Genomic DNA, 22,774 nt, shown 5'->3' on the forward strand with positions numbered 1-22,774 from the left:
AATAGTAAATGCATAATAATGAAATTACAATAATGGCACATTTTGCTGTGTCTTTAACCTGTTAATTCTAAGGAGAAAGTGATAAAGATCCCTTGATTTTGATACAATTTTGTGAAGAACATTGCTGTTAATCTTACAGTGGAAAATTTGAGAAAATTTTCATACATTGTCACTGAAGGCAACCTCACTATAATTGCTTTCTTATGTACTGCTTTATGATACTGGAAATAGTTGATTAATTATGTGCTGAACTGGTTCTCTTGTCAGGAGAGGGTAAAAAAAATCACTTAAATTAGTCAGGTGATTTCACCTCAATGACAAACATGAACACACTTTAACATCAACATTTTTATATATTGCCAAAATCTAATAAACTTCTGATGAATTCCAGAATAGGAGGAATTTGAGAATTCAGGCTGAAAGTACATTTTTTATTTCAACTGTTGCAAAAAGACTCTTGCAATACAGGTTTCAGAGAGAGTCTTGCACATCTCTTTGGCTTTTTTACTGACCAGAAGTGAATGACAATCATATGGAACAATTTTGATCCAGTTTATTAAGTTTTATATGACAGCACAAGATATGAGGTCAAAAACCTGCTAACCTTCTGGACTGGAGTGAGATAATCAATACATTGGTCCTGTCTTAAAGATTCAAGGGAGAACTTTTCCTGCAGAGGGTGGACTAAACCAACTTACTCTTCTATAATAGCCTTCATGAGTGCCTTTGCCCTCATACTGCTTTTCTGTTAAGGTCTGACCCAAAGATCATTCACAGAAAAGAGGATCTTGCAGTGGGCTTTGGCTTGGGTCAGTGAGTGAGGTCAGGTCAGGCATCACAAAGCTTGGCAAGAAAGGGAATCAGGTCACAAAGACCACAATGGTAAAGAAAATCCACAAGTGACATTTCAGAGGGGAGTGAAAAATAACACTAAGGCAGAATTCATCTTGACAAAGTCAGACATCTAAAAGTTACTTGTCATATTTCCTTCATAGCCATAGGATAAGAAAGAGATGAGATAGTGATTCATTGAACCTGTCTTAGATATCTACTACAGGTTGAGATGAACTGCCTTCTGGAGGGGCCTTTTTCTCTCCTTTGACTATAAAGGAGCCCAGGGGACTAGCTGACATTTAGGGAGCTGGCTTTTAGATTATAAAGTTAGAAAATCCCTGTCAAAGGAATCTGTGGGAGTAGCTCTCTTTCCTCTCTCCCCTTTCCTCCTCCTAGCCATTAAGACAGTACCGCAGGTAGGTCTGCTGGCTTGAAAATGCACCCTTCTGATCCTCTGGTATGTCTAGACACTATACTTTCCTTTAGAAAATCTAAGCTAGGAAGCAGACATCTAATTCTTTTACCTGAAATAAGTTCTCTTTTCTCTGAAAAACCATGATTTTTCTGATTCAAGTGTAATAATTTCAGTTTAATAAACTTAGATTACTTACAGTGAGAATACAGCTCAAGGTTCAACTGCACCTCTATTTTCCTTCTGAATAGGATAAATATCCCCTGGTATTCCTTCCACCTCTTCTAACCATAAGTTAGCAGGAATTCAAATAAGATTGTTCTATATCCCAGGTGCTGTCCTTAATATCGGACATTTATTCAGGACAATACATATAGAAATAATTCCATCTCTTTCCTCGTATTATTATATAGAATAGAGTATGGTTATGTCCTTCATGGAGAAGAAAAGCACTTCAAAACAAAAGATACCCTCTGTTTAATGCCGTAGAGGAGAAAAACTGGAACCTCATTTCTTTAGACCTAATTTCTGGCACCTAATTTCTTTGGTTACTGGGTTGGTTTGAGTTAATTTTTCTCACATTTTCAAAGATTTTTTTACTACCAGCTTGATTTTTAAAGATATTTGGTTTCTAAAAATATATGTTTTTCCATAGTGGAGTTTTCCATCATACTGCCTTTTTAAGGACCAAAATATTTGGTCATTGATAGCCAATGACATTTGATTTTCTAAATTAATTAAAAATATATTTTGGCCATTAAGGTAGTTAATCTTTGGATGCTTTTGAAAATTTAGACTTGCATATTGAATCCATTTTTTACTCAATTTTGAAATAAAGTTATTTGATTAGAAATACTACTATTTTTAGTGGACCATAACTCTTAATTCAAGTGTTATATTTTGATTCACTGCAAACAAAAATCCTCAGGAGATTAGTAGAGCAAATGGAGGCATCTCTGATAAGACACACATGAGCTGTTTTGGAAATAACCATCACTTGAGATACAGACTTTGGTTTCTCTACTTTTTTCTCATTTTTTTTTTTTAATCACTGAGACAGAACAGTATTTGTTACAATAAGGCAAGAGCAGAGAAGAAATAACTGCAAATAAAATAGAGCAGCTCATACAGTGCTGTGAGTATTCTGGTGGGACACAATGTAGTTTGAATTTGACAAGTGTTTAAACATATATGGAGCCAGATTCTTCTCCAGGAGCAGACATGTAGCTTAAAGTCACTGTTGTTGTAGCAAGTGGAGTTGGATCTCTTAAAAAAAGTTTGGCTCTGGAACAAATAGAAATATTACTTTTATTTTAGTTACATGTTTAATGTTTGATTCTGAAGTTATGGATGCATCCAAAAAATATAGCAAGATGTTTAGTATGATTGTGCAGACATGTGCAATACTGAAGCTAGTATGAGCTCTCAGCAAAATGTGAAAGAAAAATATATAAAATAATAAAATAGTCCACTGTATTGTAAAATATTTTACAAATTTATTATAGTTAATTAAAATACTTGTTCATAAAAACATTTACTAAGCATAAAAATAAGTTGCTTTTTTCTCAGTGCAATTCTCAATTGAGTTAGCCAGAATTTTAAGCACTTGTTGGAATGCTTCAGTGTTAAAACATTTGAAGGTAAATTTTTCTTTATCTCTTCCATTGTCTTAAGAAAATGCCTAGATTTCTGGTCTTCAGAAATATTTTGACTAGTACTCATCAAAACAGTCTTTTAATATCCTTTCTGAGTCCCTGCACTAATTCCTCCAAAGCTTTAGGATTAGCCTGAGTAATAAACTAGGTTCTGAATAAACTTAACATTGTTCTTCATTGCTTATAAATATATCTGTGTACAAATTGATCAACCAAAAGCAAGAAAACCAGAGGAAAATTAAAATCCTGTTTCATGTTTTATCAAGAAGAAATAATATTTTGCCTTCCCTCTGTAGTCAGTTTTGAGGCTTGAAAAAGTGCTAACAATTCTCCCCCGTGAGCATGCTCTTCCCTGTAATCCATGCAGTTTCTGAGACTGAGATGTACAAAGGAAAGAAGAGCACATTTCACAGATTTAACTCTGAAAATTCCATGTACATTTTCCTCCTTAGGTTTAAACTGGAAGCTAGAAATACTTTTATGTAAAACAGTTATATCCGTTCCCACGTAGATTTGCCACACTTTACCTCTGGTACAGCTAGAGCCTGTAGTCCATGTTGTGCCCAATGAAAGGATTTAAAGAGTTTGCAAGAGAATGACTGTGTTTGCTTGTTTTTGTGTCTGTCTCTTGATGCATTTGGATCACAAATACAAACATGTGATTCAAACATAAAACTGGCACATATCCCCTGCACAGAGAAAATTGCAGTTGAATAGTTTATTATTAATGTGCACATACAAAGTAAAACTGATTCCAGATGGTTTTTCCAACTCTGGTAACTCAGCAAATGTGTTAGATAAAGTGTACTGTTTGTCAGTGTCAATAGATAAACAAAGTTATTAAACAGGAATATATACGTAAACCCCCCCCCCCCCCATTATACTTGTAATTTTGATCTGTTCAGAATTTTGGGCCCTCTTTTATGCTGAGCCATTACTTTAATGCAGGTGTGATGTTCTGGTGAGAGGGGTATTAGGCTGATTCTGCTGTCTTGGTTTTGGATTTCACACTGATACAAACAACCCTGGTTCATAAGGTTTTGGAGTAAAAGTACAAAACAAGGTATGTAAATATTTAAGTTATAAACTCCACAAAACACGACATTTTTCTTGATGTCTTTACAAAATCTGGGAGTGAGTTTGATGGATACAATTTGCATGAGCAGACATTGTCACCTAAATATTGAATGGGTGTTCATGTGCTTTTGTATCCTTAGTCAAATGCTTCATATAACTCCAACAGTTGCTTCCCAGCTGAAAGGTTTCAGCACAAATGACTGCTTTACTTCCTGAAGGTGAAAGAACTGTGTTCCCTTCTGCTAGGAACATGTTCAGGCTTTTGAAGTGCAATTCTCATATTCTGAATGCATAATAGGAAAAGTGTCCCTTTTTCTTTGGTAATATATATTTTACATTTAGACTGTAGGTTGAGAAATGCTTCTCTGTGGGCGTTCCTTGATGCCAATGTTGGTTTCCAGTTTCAGCTATTCCTTTGTTATGCCCTGGGTTAATAAAACTCATGTTATATCAAGTTTCCAGGAGCAAGAGAAAGTTCAAATGAGGAGAACTTAGTAAGGGACTGTGTCATTTCCGTTAAGCAATCCTGGCTGATTCTGTCCTTTCCCATCCAGGAGATATCTCCAGGAAGATTTCCCCAGTGTATACATTTTTTTAGGACCTCTTGTTCTCTGATATTGAGTAAGAGAGTTTGTGGTGGGCTGGCAGCTTGGTCTGACATGACATAATTTTCCTTTTCCATGTGACTGACTATACTTCCCGCAACACAGAGTCTGTGCACAGGGCACAAAGGAATCTTCTGCCAGATAGCCCAGTTGAAGGGCTGCAGTTTCCTGAGCAGGACAGCTGGGATGATGCAGGAGCCATTCTTACTGAGGAGCAGAGTATCTAGGCTGTGGTAATGCCAATATGATCTCACTGTTCCCAGCAAATCAGCTAGGTTGAGAACTTGGGGTTCACAGTGCTGTAGGCATAGCCACCGGGCAGGATGGAGGAAAAGCTTGTGTCTGGTGCAGCAGGATCTTGAAAAGTGTTAAAGGCTATTTTTTGCCTTAATCTTCCTTAGACTGTACTGCAGTGAGCTGTCTAACATTCTGTTGTTGGAAGGGTTTATTACCAGTGCTTTGTAGGTCTCTCTCATCAATATTTGGCTGTAGGCTGTCTGGAAGAATGATCAAAATTATTTTCCCTCCGTCTGCAAATAGACCTCCAGTCCACAGACCCTTCAAATTCCTATTCATATAATGATGCTAAGTTAAAAAGCAAATAAATTCACATACATGGTGTGAGTCTATTGCAGGGTGGTGTGTAAATCCAAAATTTGTGTGCTTATGCTTTTTTTTTTTTTTTTAGAATGGCTGAAGGAAATTCCTATTTAAAAATCCAAAGAGCAGTAAGTTGCCCGCACAATAATGCATCTAAAGAAATGTTCTATCTTAATTACAAAAGTCAATCCATTGCAAGCATGGTTGCTATTGCTTCTTTCATGGAGTTTGCACTTACTGTCTGTAAAACACATTACCTATCTATGATCTCCACACAAGATGTCTCCCAACTCTTAGGGAAGTGATGTTCAGCAATGCATGAACAGGCTAGACACCTGAATCCTGTAGCATGTTTCATACTGGACCCAGTGTCAAGTACCTGCTCTGGAAATACAATTTGTAAGTTCATGCTATGTACTTAATTTCCTTCTGAATTTAATAGGGACCTTTGGGTATCTAGGATTGGTGTTATTAATAGACAGCCCATGAAGATACGTTGAAACAGCCTTTGGAAACAGAACTGTCTCACTACCTACCCATCCTCTTGATGCTGAGGTGAGAGTGGGATTTGCATCCTAAAACTGTTTCATGAGCTCAGGTGATGAGCTGTTGGATAGGAAATGTGTGCTTATTGGGAAGTAATAGAGATGCTTTTCCTTTTAGTCATAATTCAGCTTTCAGCCAGGCAAAATGGAAAGTGTCCTTATGCCAGGCCAGTAACCACTCTAAGAAAATGCTGTCTGCAGTTGTTCCATTGCAGATAGACTGCTGCTATCCAGGAGTGTAAGCTGCCAGGGACAAAAGGAAAAGGGACCTGACACTACTGGGTAGTGGTAAGAGCCACAGTTTGGAAGAAAGGTGTCGCTCCTATCACTGTTCATGCATTTTATCTGATTGCTTTCTAGTTATATGTGCATGAATATTCTTGGAATGGAGATTAATACCTAGGACTCTTGGATTCTTGGCTCTGTTGTGGTTTAACCTCAGCCATCAATCACACGACTTCTCTCTCGCTCCCTCATGCCCTCTTTGTGTGATGGGTAGGAGAATCAGAAAAAAGGTAAACCCCATGGGTTGAGATAAGAACAGTTTAAGAATTCAAATAAATTTAAATATAACAACAACAAAACCATTAATAATAATAATAAACATGATAACGATAACAATCATAAGAATACAAATTTTATTGAAAAGGAGAGAGAGATAAATAAAACCCAAGAGAAACTGAGGCACAACAGAATTGCTTACCACCCACTGACTGCTGCCCATCCCATCCCCAAACAGCGACCTCCCCCTCCTGACTAACTCTCCCCAGTTTATATACTGGGCATGACATTCTGTAGTATGGAATATCCCTGTGGCCAGTTTGGGTCTGCTGTCCTGGCCTCGTTGCCTTAAGACTTCTTGTGCACCTGTTCACTGGCAGAGCATGGGGAACTGAAAAAAGTCCTAGAGCCATAGAATGGTTTGGGTTGGAAGGGACCTTAAAGATCATCTAGTTCCACCCCCCATGGCAGGTACACATTCCATGAGACCAGGTTGCTCAAAGCATCATCCAACCAGGTCTTGCTAATTTATTTTTTTTTTGCCTGAGAGTTTACTATTGCAGAAGACTTAGAGATGAAACAAAAATGAACTGAAACTGAAACATTTTATTTCATTACTTAACCACAAAATTGTGTAGTTGAGCTATCAGAGATGTTACAAAACCACATTATTTCAAAATAAACTTAAAAAGTCTGAAACATTTAAAAGTTATAGTGGTGGTGGCTTAAGAGGAATCTTTCTCATTGTAAACTTTTTTGCTTCAAATTGTTTCAATTCTTCACATACTCTTCAGTGTAAATAACTTTTCTGATGTAGTAATGGTTGTGACTGCAGAAGACACTGATGTGATATTATGTCCTGAGGCACTGTCAGTCTGTCCAGATAAAGTACTGCTTGAACATGAGGCAGAAGTTGCTATTGCTGCATTAAAAGTTCCAAAGGCTATAAGCACAGTGTTGCTTGAAGAGTTCACCACGGAAGAATTGCCAGGCAAGGGCATCACTCCAAATGCAGAAGGATTACAACCAGCAGAAATGCTCTCAAAAACGGGAGCAATTCCAAACTGTGATGCACTGGCAAGACTGGAACTCACTGCAAAGGAGAAACTGGTGGCACTGTTACTGTGGCTGTTCACAGGAAAGCTTGGCAGCCCAAAGTTTGGTGTTTGCTGTCCTCCAATCCAAAGGAAGGCAAGGGTTGAGTGACTGTGTTCTTTAATTCAGATAGCAAAGCCACTTTTGTTAATGCATTTAAAGCTTCCAACTGAGGCAACTGATTTGTCCATTGTCCATTTGGTTGGACAGAATTTATATAGTTCTGAATGTTATTGTTTGCTCTGCAGTTAAAACACTCCAGATGGAACTGTTCTGGAGAGAAATCTGAAAAGCTTGAGACATTCAGCTTTTCTTTCACTGTTGAATAAGATGAAACTGTCCATTGTCCTGAAGATTCTCAAATTTCCATGTCTGTCATACACATTCAAGAAGTCTCTCCTCTTCATCTTTATAGCCATCAGCAATATTTCGACTGTTCGTTAATGCAGAGAATCTGTTCTACGAGAAGTCCTTGACTTAGGGTAAACACTAAGCAACAACCAAAATATCAGTGTGTTATCAACATTATTCTCATATTAAATCTAAAACCACAGCACTGTACCAGCTACCAAGAAGAAAATTAACACTATCCCAGCTGAAGCCAGATCTCAGAGGAGTATTACTTTACCCCAGTTCTCTGGGATTTATGTCACAGTGTCATTCCTGACACAAAAATAGTACCTGAATTGATGAACAGTGACTTAACTGAGGATAAGATTCATCTGTCCTAATGTAAATTGCTTTGAAATTACCTGTTGAGTAAGAAAGTGATCTAGGCTCTTAATTGATCGACTGAGAAAAAGACAGAAAATGACTCAGCCCATTCTGAAACAGGAGGTGCTGATGAATGACTGAGCAGAAAGATACCTATATCAAAAAATATTCCTTTGAGTATGGAGGAAATGGAGAAGACTTGCTTACTAAAAGTGTTGAGCTTCTGGACAGCTGAAGTGGTAGGAGACAAATGGCACCCCAGGTCTGCTATAAATCAGAGTTTGGGTTCCCTATGAATCACACTGGGAGTTCCATAATGTGATTGATTTTGAAGAGCAGATGGGATGTCAAAGGAGCAGTCCAGTTCTATGAACATAAATCTGTCCAGTCTTCCTTCTGCATGTGTGAATATTAAATTAATACCTATATATGAAGGAGTTACATACCAAAATAGTCTGAACAATGTGGTAAACTGTAACTCTTTCGGTGTGTTTAAAGTAGCTGCAACCTAAAGCCCAGGCAGCTTTCAGAGATCTAGAGAGCCTTCTGAAATGTTACCCTTTAATGTAAATTCAATATATAAATTTGAGGTGAAGAAAGCCCTTATGGATATATTTTATTTATATTTCTCTTCTGCAGAAAGGTAGCAGAGTTTTAGGCTGGGACAGGCTGTGCCCCCAGGGGAGAATCTTCTTGTAGATATGCCCTGTATAGGCAAGGACAGAGCAGGTCAACTGGCAAGCATATTGCATATGTGCCTCGCTTGGTGGAAAACTGGAAGTTTAATTGGGTTTTCCTCCTGCTGTTTTTTAACAATACTGAGCCTGTCACTATGCAGGGAACTTTGTATATGAAATATGTCAAAAGAAAATTAAGATAAGTGGCATCTTATTGAGTTCTTTAATGCTCAGGGCATGGATGGCAAGTCTCAAAAGACTATGGCAACAATAGAAATAAAATGTAAGAAAATAAGGCAAAAATTACAACACAACGTAGGTTAGTTATATGCAAATGAGGAAGCATTAAACATCATTATCCTAATATTTTTTAAGAAAGAAAACACAGAGCTCACAAAGAATGTTAGACTGCCTGGTCCCAGCAGTGACAGAAATCCTTTTCAATTCCCATGTGGCACCAGCAGCAGTAATGTAGGTTTCTGTACACTCTACTCATAGTGTGTCAGTGCCAACCTCAGGGGTTCTCCAGGAGACACAATACAGTGACTTGAGCACTGGTCCAGGTCCACCAACAGATTTGGGTGCTGGAGAACTGAGTGTCTCTGTGTATAGTCCAGCTTTAAAGTTCCTACTGCCACACAGGAATCCACAGCAGAGAACCTTACATTGCCTGTCCTCTGCCCCTCAAGGATGCCTCACAAGGAATTCACAGTCAGCACTTGGAAGGGAAATTTGTCTCAAAATCCCTATGAGGGGCAATGGGAAATAACCTTCCATCTCACATCCTCATCCTTGCCTGGACTCATAGTTATCCAACCTGTGCCTCCAGGAAAGTGCTTCTTTCTAGACACACTGGAGTAAGTTGTTTTTCTTCAGAGGTGGAACAATAGTCATCTCTTATAAGACATAGCTAGAGAAAGTAGAAGTGACTTCCTTACGTATAATCTTTGTAGTGTAATTCTGAGTGGGCAGAATACTCCACACGGGATGCAATTCAATTCCCTTCTCCACCTGAAAGAATTCTAAACACCTCCCACCACCTAGGTGAGTGTCCTAGCCAGAAGGTATGCTCTGGCAAATGTTAATGGGAGGAGAAGGAAGAGGGACAGAAGGAAAAGGGCTGCTATTTACATATTTTTTAAAGGTTAGCTAAAATTGAATGGAACTGACTTAATTGTTAAGACATTTCTGTAGGACAGGGGTGCTGGAAAAGAGCAAAAGAGCTTGCCCAGCCCTGGAGTGTCCAGCTTTGGGCCAGCCAGCCACAAGTGACAGTTTTGCATGAAAGGTGAAGTTCCTTCACGCTGTAGTTTTATCTGCCCAAGTTAATGGAAAACTTGTGAAATGCATCCAGTTCTTCACATTTAAAGATTGTCAGACTTAAACTTCTTCTTTGACAATCCTTCCACTTTTGTGGCACACGTTACTTGGAAACACATGCTGATTAGGTCTCTTCCATAAATTTTCTTCCCCTTTTTTTCAGTGTCTCTGCTGAAGCTTTTAGCTGTTCTTCCATTCATGGTGCTGTCTTTGATGTCTGTTTATTCCTGGTACCACGCAGTGTCACATAATCAGGTTGCAATAGTGTCACTGAACAAATCCTTCCTTCCAAGCAGCAAATATATCATGCTGTTTGACCTGAATAAAGATATACTCTCTTTTGAAGGACCCATATTTCCAGTGTCATGTCTGGGCAGCTAATCCCATAAGGTAAGTTCCAGGAGTCATGGAAATAGCCCCAGATCATTTATTTTTTTCTGAAGTGCCAGCACCCTTTTATAAAAAAAATAAATTTTTAAAGTCCAATGGGAAAATAAAGGAAAAGGTACTAAAGACAATAGTAGAGTTCACAACAATTGTTTGAAATGTTTTTATTGCTTTACACTTTTGTCTTTCTATTTTTAACTAACTAGTATGAAATTTTTCTTATTTAATGTCTAAATAGCTGCTATTTGTCTTTTGATAACTTCATGCCTTTGACTTATCCATAGTATAACTTACTGGTATGATGGGTATCATGAGCAACCATAACTGTGTGTTTTGCTCCAGAGAGCTGTTAACTGATGCCAAAGAAATAACACCATGATTTCACCACACGTTCTGCACAAACTTAGGAATGTGTTTTGCAAGTTAACTGCAAAGCACCTATGTCTTTGGGAAGCTCTGTCATCCACAAAGTTCTCTGCAGTGGGTACAAACATGCAAGAGAAATGGATTTATGCACATGATATAAATTTTGTGTGAAATTCACTTCTGTGTAGAAGCCTAATGAGAAGTCTAAACACCACTTCTTGTCTGATTTTATGGAGAACCTGAGCTTTGCATTTGCTATGTGTTTGGAATTTTAAGTTTAGTTAAGTTAATACACCTACTGCGTGCTATATCACAGGAATGTTAAAATGCTAGGAATTTTCTTCTGCTGATATCTCTCAGTGTCTGAATGTATGTTTATATTCATATGGTTCAGCCATTTGACTGATTTACTTACCAGTACTTTTTTTTAAAAAAACCCCTCTATCATTGATTAAATTTGGAATTTTCCTTCCTTCTCTACTTGGTTGTTCTTAGATAATGAGGCTGCATTTGGCATGTGCTGACAGTGCATGTATTCTTTTTCAAATATCCCTGTTCAAATTTAACCGCACTTTGGTTTAAGGGGACCTTTTACAAGTACCTGGTTGACCTGCTATTTCTTTATGTATGACCCCACAAAACAGTATACTAATTAATGGGTTTCTCTTTCCTTATTATCACGTTGCTTTCCTTACGTTTTTGTCCACTTATGTATCAGCTAGAATTCTGTAAGGCAGAGACTAGTAATTTTTTTTAGGCTATGCACATCTTGAGATCTTTATCTGTGACTGTATTTTTGTAGCTCTCAAAATAATAAGCATAATTTATAGTGCTTTTCTGTTTTGTAGCGTTGAGTTATTCCATAAGATCTCAATGTGAAAAGTTGCTTCAAAGGGAAGCTGCTGGTTATGAACATAGAAAGTTGTCAACTTGTGAAGTAGTTTGACCCCTGAAGAGAATCTTCCTGTTTAAAAATACTTACACCCCTTTGTAGTATTTTTTGATCTTATGTTGAAGATTTTAAATTGGCTTTTGGACCTGTGTTCTGCATTTTATAGAGCTGAATTAATAGTGAGTTTTATGTTTGTTTTTTTTTCTTGGAAGATCATTCAATTCCATTTTCTCTTTAGAAAAATGTCATATGAGGTTCCTGTGAACCCAAAACAGAAAATAAAAGCTTACAGTTAATAAAATGCATTTACCTGTGTGTGTCAGCTGTGACTGACTGAACTTCCCCCAGCACTGCTGTTATTATATACCATACATCTCCCACAGATATACAAGACTCAAGGGCAGTGAGGAAGAAAAGTTTTTTGTATGAATGCTGGTATGCAAGACTCCTTCATCTTCTGAAGCTGTTGTGCCTGAAGTGTGAAGTAGCCATGAGAAAATTTGATAAAAGAACTGTCGTGACTCAGCTGTACATTCAGCTGCTTCTCCTAGATCAACACTTACAGTTGCAAAGGGTTTCTGTGAACAGATGTGCAACAGTTGTGGTCCAGCCCAGAGAGCTTTTATAGTAGGGGAAAGTAGAGAGAAGAGGGTAAGGGAATGGAATCATAGAATGGCTTAGTTGGAATGGACCTTCAAGATCATCTTGTTCCAACCCTCCTGCCATGGGCAGAAGCACTTTCCACTAGACCAGGTTGCTCAGAGCCCCACTCAACCTGGCCTTGAACACTTCCAAGGATGGGGCATCCACAGATTCTTTGTGCAACCTCTGGCAGTGCCTCACCACCCTCACAGTAAAGAATTTCTTCCTAACATCTAATCTAAACTACTCTCTTTCAGTTTAAAACCATCATCCCTTGTCCTATTACTACCCCACTGAAACCTTACTGAAGTCTTTCTCTGTCTTTCTTATAAGTCCCATTTAAGTACTGAAAAGCCATAATAAGATTTCTCTGGAGCCTTTTCTCCTCCAGGCTGAACAATCTCAACTCTGTTAGCTTTTCCTCATAGGAGAGGTGCTCCATTGTTGACTTATGTTTCAGTAATGACCACAAAAACTGATGCTTTCTGTGAAAGGAGATGGGATTCTCCCACTTATCAGCTGAGGTTTGTTTTAAATTGCTTGAGCTGCTCTTAAGGACAGGACTGCTGGTGACAGACAATGCTTGCTCTTACTAAGAGGAGGGTATTCCAGTGTCACTTTGTCTTAGACAGAGATGATAACTACCCACTTAGGTACTTACATCCTTTTAAATTCCTCAAACCTGCTTCAGACTTGATGTATCTCAACATTTTTCTGTCATCTGAAGACTTCCAGACAATCATCTTGTGATTGTTTACTAACAACTTAAATATACTAAATATTATTGCCCCTCTACAGCTCCCTGTAAATTCTTACCATTTGCATGCCTAAAATCTCTACCTTTGTCATTTTAAAATCAGTTTCAAATCCCAGCACATGGGATTGACATTTAACCCATCATTAATTAGTTTGCCTAACAGCCTTAAGAAGAATGTAATGAAAGTCCAAATAAATTATGCCTTACCAACCTACTTTATCTATTGGTGGTATGTTAGTGGAGACATAATTGTCTCATGCAAAATCTCTTTGTCTCTATTACCTTCCCTCTGAAATACACAAATAGTAGAAGCCAGACCTTACACATAACTTACCTAATTTCATTGAAGCTGTGCTAGTTTGCATTAATTGATATTTGATCAGACACATGCAAATCTAAGAACCTCATCAATCCTTTCTTGTGCAATTAGTCCTTAGCTGTTTGAGTAGTCCCATTTAGGTTAGCAGTGAGATAGGATCACAGATTTTGGCAGCTGGGGCTTTTGTGCTGACATGAGTCACAAACAAGTACTCACATCTGGAGGAACATTTACTTAGGTGAGACATCCCAGTACATGGTGTTGCTTCCCCTGTGCTGGTCAATGTGGTAGCTCTATGAACTCTCAGAATTTTCTAGGTTCGGTTGTTTGCCCATACTGCAGAGGGATGAGATACTGAGAACAGCCTTCTCCTGTAAGTTTATTTCATCAAATGTTCTTCACAAAGAAAATGAGGTTCCTCTTCCCAAATATCAGCAGCTGGGTAGCAGAAGTACCCTCTCAGTACCGTCTCAGTATTGAAGTGATATACAGAAAAGCTCTTACCCAACTGGCATCCCTGTGGGGGAGAAGACAGGTTCAGCCCATCAACTGATCTCAGTAATTATGATGGAGCCTTCTCTGATCTCCCTCCCCACTTAAGCTATATTTGTATTATTTTCTTTGAGGGAGGGGAAAAGGTAAAGTTACGGTTGATGTTATTTCATGTTTAGGTGGAGTTTGAGTGTCTTTAATCATTAGCATGTGTAGGGTAGGGTATAAAGATTATTATGTATTTTTGAGTTAATGAAGTAAAGTTCACCTTTTGATTCCCATCTGGATCATTCTTTGGCATAGTTCCCATTAGCTGCATTGTTTTCAATGGAGCATAACCACAACAATGCTGTGTTGTTCCATCCTTTGTTTCATATGTGCATTGATTTAGACATAGCATGACTGCAGCACCTTTGTGCCACTCCATCCTTTCTTTTAGGTCTCCCTTAGAGCAATACACCAAGCTTCCTCAGTGTTCCTGCTCCTAAGGTGTGCAGACAGTTTGTTCTTGGTGAGCTATAACCAATGCACTCCTTGATGAACTTTCTTTTTCGGTATCCCCACATATATGTGTATGTATTTGTGCATTTATATACACTTTCCCTCCCACTCTTTATTGTCAGATACTTGGTGGTGTACAGGGTAAGAGATGAGCAGAACAGTAATTCTGAGTTGTTGATGCCTGGGTGGTGAGTCAGGTGGTTAATCAGCTTGGTGGTTAACTGCCTGGGGCATCAGAGGCAAGGAGCAGCCAGGCAGCTGAGGATGAACACAACCCCATGTGGATTTCCTGAGGGAGCCCAATTAAAAATGCTTTGTATTATACAACACTATATCAAATAAAAATATCCAAGTAGGCCTGTTTAAAGTCAGAAGTTTCTCAATAGATGATCATAAATATGTCTGAAAAGATCACCATCTTATTTTTTAAAAGGCCTGGATAAAACTGCCATTAGAGTTAATAGGTCTAGTCATAATGCTGCTAGAAACTATTACAAGTAAATAGAAGCAAATGCTGGTGACAAATATTTGGGAATGCTGAACTGTGAACAGAAACATTTGTCAGCTTCATCATCAAAGCAATAGCTAATGTTGATATCTTGTAAAACAAGAAGTGTCACTGGAGAGAGATAATGCTGTGTTTCTTTTTTGTAAGTGAGCACTGAAATGCTGGTGGTTTTAAAAGGATGGTTTAGTGCTTTCATTCCCTTCTATTGGCTCACTGTACAAATGGCAGCTTAAATACTTTTACAACTGCAGATGAGCAGAGGGCATATTCCCCAGAGTTTCTCAGGCAGGAAAAATCACAGCATGTGGCACTATAAATATGACATTGAACATTTGCTGTTTGTACAGAGACCTATGATAAACCCAGAGCAGAAACATAAATCTTCCTTCTTCATTTAAGACTATGCCTAAATAATATAGTCTAGTCTTCTAATTTAAATACAGTGGGTTTTTAGGGGGAGGGAACATCTAATTTACAGAAGAATAAAAGTACTAGCTGTTTTGAATTTTTTCTTTGTGCTATTATCTTTCATCATTGAGATGGTTAGATCTTCTGGGATGGAGTATTTCTTATACTTAGGCATAAGATGCTATAAAACATGAGGCTGTATAGCTAATTATGTGTGGGCAAATAAGGTCTCTTTTTTCACTGCTCAGTATTAAAAAATCAAAATCCATTAAAGCATGAGACACAGAAAACTCAAGTTCATAGGTACTGAAAAAAACCTCATATATATATATGAGTACTTTTTAACCAGTAATAAAAGTCTAAAAATGAGAGATATGAACTAGAGCAAGTGATTTTGAATGAAGATATTGACAACTCAAGTTCAGCAGGAGAGAATTACAGAGAGCCCAAGGAACTAAGCTTAAAATTAATTCTTTTCATTTGACATTCATTGAGCAAGATGCCCTACCATAAGAGGCAAGTCTGAGGAACTGTCTCTGTACGAAATGAAACCAGAAGAGTTTTAGAAAAGTCAGTGGAAAGAGAAGAATCAAACTGATGACATTAGGCAGTATGAGACAAGTATGTACCTGTTGAACCCAGGGCTGAATTTGCTGAACAATTAGTTGTACCTTCCAACCTACTGTTTAAAATGTTTTTTTTTTTTGGATGGTTAGGAAGTGACAAATATAACACTTTTTTATCAAAGGGTTGCAGAGAGAATTCAGAGAACCACAGAATGGTACCTCTGACTTTTGTGTTGGACAAATCCATAGAAGATGTAAAAAAAAATGACAGAAAAGAGTAGATAGGTTGAAACATAACACAAGGGAGAAGAGTCAAAGGAGATTTCATAGGCTGAAGTAATTCCTCACAGATCTATTCTAGTTCTTTGAAGATTATGAGAAGGGGTGATGCAGTTAATAACAAATTAAAAAAAAACTTTCAACAATACTTTTAACCAAAGACTCTTGATGAGATTAAGATGTCATGGATTAATAATTGGTTACATAAAAGAAGTGACAAGGTAAGAGTAAATGATTTCTATTTCACAATAGAGAGGAGTGGGCACATCTCCAGCCTCTGTGATGTTTAGTGTATTCATAAATGATCTGAGGAAGGTGTGAGTAATGTGGTGACAAGTGCTACTTGATCAGACAAGATTTTTGAGAATAAACAAAACTCAGACCAACTGCAAAGAGCATGAGAAGGATTTCTTGATATTAATTGACTGTAAAATAGAAATGGTAGATGAAGTCTGGGGCCCAGATATTTTAAGTAATGGGAAAACCAGTCCCAAAATATATGTATGAAATTATAATTGCTCTGTTAGCTATAACAATTTGAAGTTATTATACATAGTTTCCTGAAAACAAAATGTTATAATGATTATTGATAACTGAAAGGCAAATGGAATGTTAGAAGTTATAAGGAAAGGTATAGAGCATAAAAATACCTTTGTCACTGTTACATATATGGGGTGTTGAACAGGGAATTCATTTTTTATCCTTTTGTCTAAAAATTATATGGTAGAACTAGAAAAGATACAGAGAAGGACAATAAAGTTAACCAGGAATTTGAAATGGCTTCTGTACATGGATAGATTAGATGAGTTATGGCTTTTAGCCTGAGAAAGAGACTACTGAGATGTATGTGGTGCAGTTTGGTTGGGGATGATCATTCCCTGTCTCTCACAGCCTGTGCAGTATGGACAGTGCAATGGTGCTATTAGACATCTGGCTTAAAACAAACAAGAGGAATTACTTTTCCACACAGCCTATAATACAGCTCAGGAACTCATTACTGTATGATGTGTCAGATGTAAAAGTAGAAATGCAAATTGGATAAATTTGGAGAAGCAAGGCCATCGAGAACAAGCTCTGGCAGAGAGCAGGCTCAAACACCTGCTTGCTAGGAAGATAGACAGTGGTCAGCAGGGCTCTCTGTGTGCCATGTTTCCTGGCAAGAGCATCTGCTGATAGCCATGGCCAGAGACTGGTCACAGGAATGAGTGGACCTTTAGTATATTAAGATATTTATGCTTATATCCATTCTGTCGGATACATGAAGTTAATGCTGTTCTCCACTGCTGACTGTGTGACCAAAGGTTGGTCTGTATCAGAGCACTCAGGTGGTGGCTGTCGTGACTCAGACCTTCTGCCAGCAGGAGGTTGTGGCTCTGCTGAGCTGTTGAACAGCCCTGCTTTCAGGCTTCTCCAGCACCTGTGCTCTGTCCCTCTCTTGGACTTTCTTTTTCCCTCCCAAGGCTTGATTTTCTTAGAAAATGGGTTTTAACTTATGCTCTTTGTAGGGAACATAAGTACAAGGTGGTGCCTTGAGGAGGCACACGGGCATGATTCCAGCACATCTGTATGTTGGTCTCATAGCAAAAGGATTTGAATTACTATCTGGCATGCAGTGAGCAGAACAAGTTCTGCTACCAGGATCTTTCTCTGTCTGCTTGGTGTGGAGGAAGGAAAGGTGTCCACTAATGAGGCAGGTGATTCATTATGGTATGAAACAGACTGACATGGACTCCTCTGTAAATAACTTCTGGCTGCACTTTCTGTCAGACAGGTGGAAGCTCCTTATTTGTATGCATTAATGACATGTGCTTATCAAAGAGTTACAATGCAAGGAACAAACAAATGGCATTTCCAGTATTAATATGTAAATTACGTGCTAGGAAGAAATGATCATGCACTCCTGAAATACAGCAGCGAGCACTAATTGCATTCCTTGCCCTTCGATATGCTGTGTGCTGTAGATAGCTCTTTTCCCTAAATGAGCATTTAAAGCTTTCATTTTGTCTGCTTCTTCATGCTTAAATATTCCAGATACATATTTTCCTGAGTACGTTGCACTGTTTGCATATAATGTTTTATTGTACCTCATAGAAAGCTGAAGTGACCAGTGGTTTATTTGAACAGCCTTTGGGTGCTCTGATTCCCTAGAAATGTCTGTAGGTTATCCTTAGCTTGGGAACAGCAGGTAGAGTACTGAGGTGGATATTCTTGTAAGAAACAATGCCAAATAATCCTCTTTTGCAAACACATCCAGCCCTATTTTGAAAACTGATTGGGGTTTTTTGTTTTGTTCCTAGTACATTTTTTTTCTGGAAAACTGTTCCAGAACTTTGGTCTGCAGATGGCTGGAAATCTCATTTCTTAGTAACCATTTTCTTCATATGCCAACACTGTCTGTGAATTTGGAAAGTTCTTCTCATGTGTTTTCTCCTTAAAGTGTTTGTAGCACAGTTGTACCCTCTGTCTGGATGTGACATCTTTGCTTTTTTTAAGCTGAATAAGTAATTTTATCCCCTTATAAGATGAATCTCCATTCCTCCCGTGTTCAAACCAGTATTCCCCGAACTTGGGACAATCTGAGTTCCTTTCTTCAACATAAGCTATTAGGAAATGTATATGCTGTGTGAGCTGGGGCCTTCCTTATCAGAGGTTAATGCAACAATGTTGCTCCTCCGCTGTTTGTATATAAGAAGTAGGATGACTATGAATACTATGGAGGTTATGGAAATTTGTACAAAATATCTTTCCAAATCGAGCATCTCCGAGTGAAAAAATCCTGGTAGAATAGAAAAGAATATTCAAAACAAGCTACATGCAGAATATCTAGAGATGAACTGAAGGAACTTATGCAGGATGCTTCAGGTTCATCCCCTTCATCCAAGGGACTTATGCAAGCCCAGATCCTGGCCACCCAGCACAGTGCTGTTTTGGGTGGCTAATGACTGGGAGTGTGCAATATTTAGGATTCCTTTTCCTTATTGTAGATATGCAGAAGGATTACAACGGGGGAAGATCCCACTGACATTCTTTTTTACCAGCTGCTTTTGTTGGATGAAGGAGTGAATTGCAAATGATTTCCCAGCTGCAGTAGTCCTTTGCTTTTTCATTTACATTTACTAAGAACTGATAGATGCTGGAGACGGAGGTGCCTGGTGGGTGAGACTCAGCAGATACTCCCCTATACAGAGAGGGAGATTTGCACTGAAGCTTTATTTATGTTTTTAAATGATACTCTGTTGTATCTAGCATTGGAAGAAATATAAATTAGTTTAAGAGAGAGGATTCCTACATGCAAGTAGGAATGGCAATTAGCCTTTGACAATGGCAAGTAGCAATCCTACATGTAAGACACCCGAAATGTTACAACAGCCTTCACTTTCTGAAAGTGTAAGGTACTATTTGTTTTCACTTGCAGCAGGCAGTGGTGCTATGTAGTAACAGCTATTCAGAGGACTAGATTGAATATACTTGGTTTAAGATAGTTTTAAAGCTGCTTAAAGCGTAGTCAATAAGCTCATCTCTACTCAGTACACTTATGTTTACTACCTTGATTTTTTAAAGATGTCTTTTACACTGAGACACAATTTCCTTTGCTTTAAAGTCCCACATCTGAATGTAACAAAGAGATGCTGAGGAGGGCTGAGGAGGGTATTTTATTCATCAAGAAGCTAAAGGGAGACTTCAGGTGATCTCTCTGATGAAATTCGTTCCCTTATCTGAAAGCTCTTAAATCATTCCTGGCAGAGGTGGCATTATAAAAATAATTCTGAAGAACAAAAGTTCTTGCCCTTGGAATACACTGCATTGCACCAAATGGTAGGAATTTATTGCTTTTTTTTTCACAGAGTCTCTAGATGTAAGCTTCAATTTCCTTTAGATTTCTTTAATCAGTTTTTGCAAGTTGATAGATTTGTTTTTCCCCCTCAAATGAATACCTTGTGCAATAACCTACACAAAGGATAGCCAGGATGGTGAGTGGCAAACCCCAAGGTCTTGTTCAGGACACTTTGTGTTCATCCCTGTCCCAGTTTCAGGGGCTTTGGGGAACTCAGCCCTGGCTTGCCATTCACCACCTCTGTGGCAAGATGTGCCTGGGAGCACTGCAATGCTCTTCCCATGTCCTTGGTTGCAGCAGAGCATTGCACATATTTTTTTAAATTATACATGAGTATTTAATTGGGGATATGATATATCCTTTTCCTATGCCTTACTCCTTTGACAGGCAGATGCAGTCTGTGAACATGGACTTAACTGCAAGATAGTAGAGAGAGACCTAGGTAGGAGTTTGTATGACTCATGAATGCCAATGCCCTCTTGAATTCCTCTCTAAGGAAGGAGAATCCATGGGGTTTGTTTTCCTTTTGAGTGACCATGAGGTGGTTCTTCTTTCTTCTGATGGTGTGAAGAAATGGAAGCTGACACAGTCAGATGATTTTAGTTCATAGAACAAGGGCAGTTTATTTGTTTAGGGATTTTTTTGACAGTAAAAGCAATATTTAGGCTGGGTTGATGATGAATTATGGGCATACGGATATATGGAAAGCCTGCTAGTTACAAAGACATTAACATCTGTCCCTTTCTGTAGATTATTAAAAAACCAAACTCCAGTAGACAGCAAAGAAAGTGAGTCTATGCCATTATATTCAATAGAACCTAATTCAATCTGGATAGAGTTACAACCTAAATGTACAGATAATGTTATTTTGAAGTAATTTCTGTTGATTGTAGTGATTTTTCAGGACATATTTTGGAATGTCACTTGATTTATGTTGTTCTGGACGCATGTCAAGTCTGACTTAATAAGCTTGTTTAAATTATGTTCAGGAGCTTTTCTACTATATTGTAACAGAGTATTTGAACTCTCTTATTATGCAAAATGTTTAGTGTGTGTGTGAAAACTTGGTCTGCAGTTCAACAAAGGTAGTAAGTTGTTTACGGGTTTAAATTTCGTTCCTGGGTCACTAGAGACAGAAAGGGGCATTTGAGTGGCTTATGATTCAGGTGTCCAAGGTGCCAGCTCAGAATTTACTCAGGGAGATAAGACACTCTTTAAAGAAAATCCACAATTTAGCCAGGAGATTCGGCTGCAAACTGTATGGTCCAAGAAGCAAGTAGACAACTAGAATGAAGACAGTAAAAAGAAGTAAGCCTTGACCTTTCTCTGTGCAGCTTTTGCAATTTTCTTCCCAGAACACCTAACACCTTCTCCCTAACACCTGATTTCTATAGCTTTTATATATTTTAAGCAATCGACTTGATGCAGCTGTTCCATTTTTTATTTATCTTTGACCACATTGCAATGATTTCTGCCCCGTACTTTTGATACTGGTTTCCAGAATCCCACAAATGGCTTGAAACAGGAGCTGAGGATGACAATGTCTCAGCCACAGTAGCTACTACCATCCTCTGAGCAGCTGCTCAGTCTAAGTGACAATTGAAATCTTCTAATAAAAAAGCCGTTTTACTGTGTACATCTGATTTGTTTGCCTGATTTACCCAAGGTGATGAGTAATCCTCACCTTCAAATTGGCTCTGAAACACAGTAAGATGTTGAAAGGCTTTCCAGCAGAAAAGTTTTTAGTATAATATTCTAACTTATAGTATAGTGTTTTGTTTAGCATAACAGCTTTACAAACTGGCTGTCTCTGACCTTGATATTTTCTTATCTGGACTGCGATAATGGTGAATTTTGAGAGTGCTCCTTGTTACCTGTAAAGGGAAATGCTATTTGGGAATCTGAAGGACAGCAGTGAAGAGAGGCCTCTCCTGCAGGTGGCAGCTTCATGCTGTGTGGACAGCGTGAGCTCAGTTGTGGTTTTTTTCAGGCATTATGGAATTCAGTTTTGTTGAGGAGAATTCCATATAGGATCAAAGCACTACATCAGACTTTGACCTCCCTCCTGGTTACAGTTTGTGGCCTGAAGTCCTATGGGTGGGTGAAGTCCCTGGGTGCCAGGGTGGCTTTGGAAGGGGTGAGCAGTAAGGCTGCTCTGTCAGGTATGGGGTTGGGAATGGGCAGTTCCAAAGACTTTCTAAACCTCTATTGTAACCCCCAGACCATACTCTTCAGCTCTACTTGGCTGCTCTTGTTAAATAATCTGCCACCGATGTAGCATTCAGCTGGATGTGAAACCTTTAAATAGCGTTCAGATGGGGAGGGAAAGCAGTGCTGTGTTCAAAACTGTGACCGGGAATCTATCAAGCAGCTGCCTAATCTTAATGGGACTGCACAGTGCTGCCCTGTCCTTTACGTTCACACACTGGAAAAAAGTCAGTGACAGGTCCTTAAGGAAGCATGGGAAGTTGGACGTCCAAATGGAGAAGTTTGTAGTCTAGACTGCAATAGGCTCTGTGTAGAGAACAGCCTGTGGAACTGTGCATTGCACTGGTGAGTGAACTAGGAGCTTGCTGTGTAATCAATAAAGCTGCTCTCAAAGACACCAGTGACTTTACTGGAGTCACCTGTATAAAAGGGGCCAGAATCCATCGGTACCCGCTCATGTGAACTGGACAGAATACTGAAAGATTTCTGGCCCAAATGTGATAATGAGCTGATATTTCATTATTGTTTATGTTTTTCATGCACCAGTGTTACTGGTTGAGGTAATCAAGCCAGATAATC

At 38.6% G+C, this 22,774-nt stretch overlaps 1 pseudogene; it reads right to left on the reverse strand.

Annotated features, from left to right (window-relative positions):
* Positions 1 to 6,884: 6,884 nt before the first annotated feature.
* LOC112841218 lies at positions 6,885 to 13,065 on the reverse strand (annotated as a pseudogene).
* Positions 13,066 to 22,774: the final 9,709 nt, after the last annotated feature.

Source organism: Manacus vitellinus, unplaced genomic scaffold (assembly GCF_001715985.3).
Source record: "Manacus vitellinus isolate BGI_N305 unplaced genomic scaffold, ASM171598v3 scaffold_4_pilon, whole genome shotgun sequence".
Classification (NCBI taxonomy): Eukaryota; Metazoa; Chordata; class Aves; order Passeriformes; family Pipridae; genus Manacus; species Manacus vitellinus.